Raw genomic sequence first — 8590 nt, forward strand, 5'->3', positions numbered from 1 at the left:
TCCTTGATCCACGTGGACTTAAGTTTTGTACAGGGTGATAAGCATGGATCGATCTGCATTCTTCTACATGTGGACCTCCAGTTGAACCAGCACCATTTGCTGAAAATGCTATCTTTTTTCCATTGGATGGTTTTGGCTCCTTTGTCAAAAATCAAGTGGCCATATATGGGTGGGTTCATTTCTGGGTCTTCAATTCTATTCTACTAGTCTATCTGTCTGTCTCTGTACCAATACCATGCAGTTTTTATCACTATTACTCTGTAACACTGCTTGAGTTCAGGGATAGAGATTCCCCTAGAAGTCCTTTTATTGTTGAGGATAGTTTTACTATCCTGGGTTTTTTGTTATTCCAGATGAATTTGCGAATTGTTCTGTCTAACTCTTTGAAGAATTGGATTGGTATTTTGATGGGGATTGCATTGAATCTGTAGATCGTTTTTGGTAAAATGGTCATTTTTACTATATTAATCCTGCCAATCAATGAGCATGGGAGATCTTTCCATCTTCTGAGGTCTTCTTCAATTTCTTTCTTCAGAGACTTGAAGTTCTTATTGTACAGATCTTTTACTTGCTTGGTTAAAGTCACACCGAGGTATTTTATATTATTTGGGACTATATGAAGGTTGTCATTTCCCTAATTTCTTTCTCGGCTTGTTTCTCTTTTGTGTAGAGGAAGGCTACTGATTTATTTGAGTTAATTTTATACACAGCCACTTTGCTGAAGTTGTTTATCAGCTTTAGTAGTTCTCTGGTGGAACTTTTGGGATCATTTAAATATACTATCATATCATCTGCAAATAGTGATATTTGACTTCTTCTTTTCGATCTGTATCCCTTGATCTCCTTTTGTTGTCTGATTGCTCTGGCTAGAACTTCAAGAACTATATTGAATAAGTAGGGAGAGAGTGGGCAGCCTTGTCTAGTCCCTGATTTTAGTGGGATTGCTTCAAGTTTCTCTCCATTTAGTTTAATGTTAGCAACTGGTTTGCTGTATATGGCTTTTACTATATTTAGGTATGGGCCTTGAATTCCTATTCTTTCCAGGACTTTAATCATGAAGGGGTGTTGAATTTTGTCAAATGCTTTCTCAGCATCTAATGAAATGATCATGTGGTTTTGTTCTTTCAGTTTGTTTATATAATGGATCACGTTGATGGTTTTCCATATATTAAGCCATCCCTGCATGCCTGGGATGAAGCCTACTTGATCATGGTGGATGATTGTGTTGATGTGCTCTTGGATTCGGTTTGCCAGAATTTTATTGAGTATTTTTGCTTCGATATTCATATGGGAAATTGGTCTGAAGTTCTCTTTCTTTTTTGGGTCTTTGTGTGGTTTAGGTATAAGAGTAATTGTGGCTTCATAGAAGGAATTCTGTAGTGCTCCATCTGTTTCAATTTTGTGGAATAGTTTGGATAGTATTGGTATGAGGTCTTCTATGAAAGTCTGATGGAATTCTGTATTAAACCCATCTGGACCTGGGCTCTTTTTAGTTGGGAGACCTTTAATGACTGCTTCTATTTCGTTAGGAGTTATGGGGGTGTTTAAATGGCTTATCTGTTCCTGATTTAACTTCGGTACCTGGTATCTGTCTAGGAAATTGTCCATTTCCTGCAGATTTTCAAGTTTTGTTGAATATAGGCTTTTTGTAGTAGGATCTGATGATTTTTTGAATTTCCTCTGATTCTGTAGTTATGTCTCCCTTTTCATTTCTGATTTTGTTAATTTGGACACACTCTCTGTGTCCTCTCGTTAGTCTGGCTAAGGGTTTATCTATCTTGTTGATTTTCTCAAAGAACCAACTTTTGTTTCTGTTGATTCTTTCTATGGTCCTTTTTGTTTCTACTTGGTTGATTTCAGCTCTGAGTTTGATTATTTCCTGCCTTCTACTCCTCCTGGGTGTATTTGCTTCTTTTTGTTCTAGAGCTTTTAGGTGTACTGTCAAGCTGGTGACACATGCTCTCTCCTGTTTGTTTCTGCAGGCACTCAGAGCTATGAGTTTTCCTCTTAGCACAGCTTTCATTTTGTCCCATAATTTTGGGTATGTTGTATCTTCATTTTCATTAAATTCTAAGAAGTCTTTAATTTCTTTCTTTATTTCTTCCTTGACCAGGTTATCATTGAGTAGAACATTGTTCAACTTCCATGTATATGTGGGCGTTCTTCCCTTATTGTTATTGAAGACCAGCTTTAGGCCGTGGTGGTCTGATAGTATGCATGAGATTATTTCTATCTTTCTGTACCTGTTGAGGCCCGTGTTTTGACCAATTATATGGTCAATTTTGGAGTACATACCATGAGGAGCTGAGAAGAATGTATATCCTTTTGCTTTAGGATAGAATGTTTTATAAATATCTGTTAAGTCCATTTGGTTCATGACTTCTCTTAGTCTGTCTATGTCTCTGTTTAATTTCGGTTTCCATGATCTATCTATTGATGAGAGTGGGATGTTGAAATCTCCTACTATTACTGTGTGAGGTTCAATGTGTGCTTTGAGCTTTAGTAAGGTTTCTTTTATGTATGTAGGTGCCCTTGTCTTTGGAGCATAGATATTTAGGATTGAGAGTTCATCTTGGTGGATTTTTCCTTTGATGAATATGAAGTGTTCTTCCTTATCTTTTTTGATGACTTTTATTTGAAAATTGATTTTATTCGTTATTAGAATGGCTACTCCAGCTTGCTTTTTCAGACCATTTGCTTGGAAAGTTGTTTTCCAGCCTTTCACTCTGAGGTTGTGTCTGTCTTTGTCTCTGAGGTGTGTTTCCTGTAGGCAGCAGAATGCGGGGTCCTCATTGCATATCCAGTTTGTTTATCTATGTCTTTTTATTGGGGAGTTGAGACCATTGATGTTGAGAGATATTAAGGAATAGTGATTATTGCTTCCTGTTATATTCATATTTGGATATGAGGTTATGTTTGTGTGCTTTTCTTCTCTTTGTTTTGTTGCCAAGACGATTAGTTTCTTGCTTTTTCTAGGGTGTAGCTTGCCTCCTTATGTTGGGCTTTACCATTTATTATCCTTTGTAGTGCTGTATTTGTAGAAAGATATTGTGTAAATTTGGTTTTTTCATGGAATATCTTGGTTTCTCCATCTATGTTAATTGAGAATTTTTCAGGATACAGTAACCTGGGATGGCATTTATGTTCTCTTAGGGTTTCTATGACATCTGTCCAGGATCTTCTGGCTTTCATAGTCTCTGGTGAGAAGTCTGGTGTAATTCTGATAGGTCTTTGTGTGTTACTTGACCTTTTCCCCTTACTGCTTTTAATATTCTTTCTTTGTTTTGTGCATTTGGTGTTTTGACTATTATGTGACAGGAGGAGTTTCTTTTCTGGTCCAATCTATTTGTAGTTCTGTAGGCTTCTTGTATGTTTATGGGTATCTCTTTCTTTAGGTTAGGGAAGTTTTCTTCTATGATTTTGTTGAAGATATTTACTGGTCCTTTGAGCTGGGAGTCTTCACTCTCTTTTTTACCTATTATCCTTAGGTTTGATCTTCTCACTGAGTCCTGGCTTTCCTGTATGTTTTGGACCAATAGCTTTTTCCATTTTCCATTATCTTTGACCGTTTTGTCGATGATTTCTATGGAATCTTCTGCTCCTGAAATTCTCTCTTCTATCTCTTGTATTCTGTTGGTGATTCTGTTGGTATCTACGGCTCCTTGTCTCTTCCTTTGGTTTTCTATATCCAGGGTTATTTCCCTGTGTCCTTTCGTTATTGTTTCTATTTCCATTTTTAATTCCTTCAACCGTTTGATTGTGTTTTCCTCTCTATAGGCTTATACTCATTTTTTATATTTTCCTGCATTTCTCTAAGGGAGTTCTTCATGTCTTTCTTGAAGTCCTCCAGCATCATTATCAAATATGATTTTAAATCTATATCTTGCTTTTCTTGTGTGTTTGGATATTCAGTGTTTGCTTTGGTGGGAGAATTGGGCTCCAATGATGTCATGTAGTCTTGGTTTCTGTTGCTTGGGTTCCTCCATTGCCTCTCCCCTCTCAGGTTGTCTCTGGTGTTGAAGTCATTGTTTTTAATAGCTGAATAATACTCCATTGTGTATATATACCACATTTTCTGTATCCATTCCTCTATTGAAGGACATCTGGGTTCTTTCCAGCTTTGGCTATTATAAATAAGGCTGCTATGAACATAGTGGAGCATGTGTCCTTATTGTATGTTGGAGCATCTTTTGGGTGTATGCCCAGTAGTGGTATAGCTGGGTCTTCAGGTAGTACAATGTCCAATTTTCTGAGGAACCTCCATACTGATTTACAGAGTGTTTGTACCAGCTTGCAATCCCACGAACAATGGAGGAGTGTTCCTCTTTCTCCACATCCTCACCAGCATCTGTTGTCACCTGTGTCTTTGATCTTAGCCATTCTGACTGGTGTGAGATGGAATCTCAGGGTCCTTTTGATTTGCATTTCCCTGATGACTAAGGATGTTGAACATTTCTTTAGTTGCTTCTTGGACATCCAATATTCCTCAGTTAAGAATTATTTGTTTAGCTCCGTACCCCATTTTTTAAAATGGTTATTTGATTTTCTGGAGTCTACCTTCTTGAGTTCTTTGTATATATTGAATGTTAGACCTCTTTTGGATGTAGGATTGCAAAGGATCTTTACCCAATCTGTTGATTGCCGCTTTGTCCTAACGACAGTGTCCTTTGCCTTACAGAAGCTTTGCAATTTTATGAGGTCCCATTTGTTGATTCTTGATCTTAGAGCATAAGCCATTGGTGTTCTGCTCAGGAAATTATCTACAGTGTCCATGTGTTCGAGGCTCTTCCCTGCTTTCTCTTCTATTAGTTTGAGTGTATCTAGTTTTATGTGGAGGTCCTTGATCCACTTTGACTTGAGCTTTGTACAGGGCAATAAGATTGGTGTGATTTGCATTTTTCTACATACTGACCTCTAGTTAAACCAGCGCCATTTGTTGAAAATACTGTCTTTTTTCCACTGGATGGTTTTAGCTTGTCAAGATCATGTAATGAAGGTGTATGGTTCATTTCTGGGTCTTCAATTCTATTCCACTGATCTACTTGCCTGTCTCTGTACCAATACCATACAGTTTTTAATCACTATTGCTCTGTAATACTGTTTGAGGTCAGGGATGGTGATTCCCCCAGAAATTCTTTTATTGTTGAGAATAATTTTTGCTATCCTGGGTTTTTTGTTTTTCCAAATGAATTTGAAAATTGTTCTTTCTAACTGTATGAAGAATTGAGTTGGAATCTTGATGTGGATTACATTAAATCTTTAGATTGTTTTGGGCAAGATGGCCATTTTTACTATATTAATCCTGCCAATTCATGAGCATGTGAGATCTTTCCATTTTCTGATATCATGTTCAATGTCTTTCTTCAAAGACTTGAAGTTTTTCAGACAGATCTTTCACTTGCTTGGTTAAAGTCAAATCAAGATATTTTATATTATTTGTTACTATTGGGAGGGGTGTCCTTTCTCTAATTTCTTTCTCAGCCTGTTTATCCTTTGAGTAAAGGAAGGCTGCTGATTTGTTTGAGTTAATTTTATATCCAGGTCCTTTGCTGAAGTTGTTTATCAGGTTTAGGAGTCCTCTAGTGAAACTTTTGGTGTCATTTAAGTATACTATCATATCATCTGCAAATAGTGATATTTTGACTTCTTCCTTTCCAGTTTGTATCCCTTTGACCTCCTTTCCTTTTCTGATTGCTCTGGCTAGGACTTCGAGTACTATATTGAATAAGTAAGGAGAGAATGGGCAGCCTTGTATAGTCCCTGATTTTAGTGGGATTGCTTCGAATTTCTCTCCATTTAGTTTGATGTTGGGTACTGGTTTGCTGTATATTGCTTTTTATTATGTTTAGGTATGGGCCTTGAATTCCTGATCTCTCCAAGACTTTAAACATGAAGGGGTGTTGAATTTTGTCAAATGCTTTCTCAGCATTGATCCATGATTGCATGCATATTTGTGATTCAGTGTATGTACATAATGTGTAACAATGAGGAGACAAATGTGAGCCTGTGTTCTATAGATCCTCAGACACTCCTTTAGTAGGTTGAAATGTATAGCAAACTGTTGCAGGCTAGAGTTATACTAAGATGCTATACATCACTAGGCCTCATTGCTCCTATCTTCCCATATCCTGGTACCTCTTATTTCACCTGTCTTTATGTCTTTAGCTTTCCTTTTCTCCCTTTTAGCTTCTCATAACTGTGTTTCTAATCTCTGCCTTTGTTTTTTTCTTCAGCCTTCTTTTCCTTCTCTTTCCCCTCCCCCCTCCTCCTCCTGCTCCTCCTGCTCCTCCTTTTCCTCCTCCTCCTTCTTCTTCTTGTTTTTTTGTCCATGTCTACAGCATGGGACTTTTAACCAAACTAATATGGGACACACATGAAGTTTTGATTGGGAAATTTCTCATAAAATTTCACACTTGGAGGAACTTACTAGTATTTTCCTTGCTGTAAAATAAACTAGTAGGCTAGGCATGGTGGTTCACACATGTAATTTCAGCACTCTAAGAGCTGAGGCAGAGGGATTGCTCCAAGTTTGACTCTAGTTTGTTATCATTATTAGACTTGGTCCTAAGGTTGGACCCTGCTGAATGCAAACAAACAGTAGTAAAAAACTGGAAATAAATTCAGTTTCTTTCTCTGGATTCTTCATTCATTTGGAATAGTTGGACCGCACCCCACCTTTTTGTATAAAAATTTTCAAAGATACTTATCTTTATTTTTCTTTTGTTTATGTAAGGATTGGGTTGGTAGACATGACTAAATAGGATTGGACATTTAATGCCAATTGTTTCTTGATCTAGCTATATGCATCTGTTTGGCAAAAAGATCATTACATGCATATTCAACAATGTAGTAGTGAAATTAAAAGCAAGAGCAAGTGAACAAGTCCTCATCCCAAGCCAAGGCCATCATTGCTCTGTGCCTTCACCACCACCTTCACACAGTTTACCATGTGGGCAAATTGTGTAGTGAAGGATGTCAACCAATGTATACCCACATGAAGCATGAAAGTAGCAGTCTTGAGCAGAAACCTCATGCTAGGACCCAAGGATGTGTGCAGTAGAAGACAATGGCTTCATCAGTGACTGTGTCTAGGGCTGCATGGGCTGAGGAGAAAGGGCCTCAGCTTGAAAAGTGTCCACAGTGGAAATGGAATCCACCCGGGTGCTGAAGTGCATGTATGACGTGCAGGCGGAATGTGACACATTCTAGGCAGAGAAGAAAATCATGCAAGTCCAGCTGTGGTGAGCCTGGTGAGCATCCCTGTGAGGATCAGAGATGCCTGCTGAGGCACAGGCAAGCTGGGAGGTGTGTGAGTTCCACTCCATCTGACATCTGTGGAGAGTTGGAGTCTCTACTGATGTTAATCCACAGCGTCACTGCAAAAGCCTGCTTTGTGGAAGATCACTGTAAGGAGACATTGAATGAAAGATGAGTAAGGCAGATGAAGGGTCGGGGCTGGGCAGACTCTTCTCTTGTGGTAAATTTTATTTGAGGGGTTTTACCTCTACTTCATTCCCAAATAAAAGATACAAAAGCTTTTATATTTATCATAAAAGCACTATTTATAATAGAAGCACTAGAGCTGGGCAGATAGCAACCCTCTGTGCTAGTTTGTCTACTTCCCTGTCAATCACCCCAAGATATCACTGGCTTTGTTCCACCTGGGCTGCTCCTGCTCCAACAGGCCAGCATTCATGGTCAGCCCGTGATCTACCACCCCAAGGTATAGATTTTATCTAATTTAATAAACAACAATATGAGCACCTGGTCCAAGATGGTGGCCAGCAGGAGACTGATGAAGGAGCTTGAAGAGATCTGCAAATGTGGAATGAAAACTTCCATAACATCCAGGTTGATGAAGCTAATTTATTGACCTGGCAAGGGCTTATTGTTCCTGACAACCCTCCCTATGATAAGGGAGCCTTCAGAATTGAGATCTACTTTCCAGCAGAGTATCCCTTCAAGGCTCCCAAGATCACATGTAAAACAATGATCTACCACCCTAACATCGACAAGAAGGGGCAGGTCTGTTGGCCCATAATTAGTGTGGAAAACTGGAAGCCAGCCATGAAGACTAACAGAGTAATCCAGTCTCACATAGCACTGGTGAATGACCCCCAGCCTGAGCACCCACCCTGGGCTGACTTAGCTGAAGAATACTCTAAGGACTGTAAAAAATTTTCTAAGAATGCTGAAGAGTTTACAAAGAAATATGGGGAAAAGCAACCTGTGGATTAAAATCTGCCATGAGTGATTCCAGCAAATTTGAGCAGAGACTCCAAGCAGCGCATTCAGACACCTGGCAAAGCAGGACTCTGTGGAAATTGACACATGCCACCAACTGGCGTCCACTTGTGGCAGTTAACTTTCTACAGTTTTCTTAATCAAAAGTGGTCTAGGTAACCTGTAAAGAAGGATTAAAAATTCAGATGTTCTAAAAAAATAAACAACAACATAATTATTGCTAAATATTTTTTAAAATAATGATATGAGATAGGTACATTATTATTCCCATGTTGTATCAGACAAAGTTTAATTCCATGTCATGACCACATGGTGGTAACAGAACTGAGACTCAAACCCAGCAGCC

General features: G+C 38.6%; 1 pseudogene; it reads left to right on the top strand.

Moving 5' to 3' along the window:
* Positions 1–7774: 7774 nt before the first annotated feature.
* LOC116897336 lies at positions 7775–8238 on the top strand (annotated as a pseudogene).
* The last annotated feature ends 352 nt before the right edge of the window (positions 8239–8590 follow it).

Source organism: Rattus rattus, chromosome 3 (genome assembly GCF_011064425.1).
Source record: "Rattus rattus isolate New Zealand chromosome 3, Rrattus_CSIRO_v1, whole genome shotgun sequence".
NCBI classification, from domain to species: Eukaryota; Metazoa; Chordata; class Mammalia; order Rodentia; family Muridae; genus Rattus; species Rattus rattus.